We start from the raw sequence: 523 nt of genomic DNA, 5'->3' as shown, positions 1-523 counted from the left end.
TTTAGTCTTGGAAGAGTGAATGTGTCCAGGAGTTTATCCATTTCTTCTAGGTTTTCTAGTTTATTTGTGTAGAGGTGTTTATAGTATTCTCTGATGGTAGTTTGTGTTTCTGTGGGATCAGTGGTAATATCCCCTTTATCATTTTCTATTGGTCTATTTGATTCTTCTCTCTTTTCTTCTTTATTAGTCTTGATAGTGGTCTATCAATTTTGTTGATCTTTTCAAACAACCAGCTCCTGGATTCATTGATTTTTTGAAGGGATTTTTGTGTCTCTATCTCTTTCAGTTCTGCTCTGATCTTAGTTATTTTTTCCCTTCTGCTAGCTTTTGAATGTTTTTGCTCTTGCTTCTCTAGTTCTTTTAATTGTGATGTTAGGGTATCAATTTTAGATCTTTCCTGCTTTCTCTTGTGGGCATTTAGCACTATAAATTTTCCTCCACACACTGCTTTAAATGTGTCCCAGAGCTTCTGGTATGTTGTATCTTTGTTCTCATTGGTTTCAAAGAACATCTTTATTTCTGC

Source organism: Colobus angolensis, unplaced genomic scaffold (genome assembly GCF_000951035.1).
Source record: "Colobus angolensis palliatus isolate OR3802 unplaced genomic scaffold, Cang.pa_1.0 Scaffold270, whole genome shotgun sequence".
In the NCBI taxonomy this organism is placed as follows: Eukaryota; Metazoa; Chordata; class Mammalia; order Primates; family Cercopithecidae; genus Colobus; species Colobus angolensis.
This window is presented reverse-complemented; position numbering follows the sequence as displayed.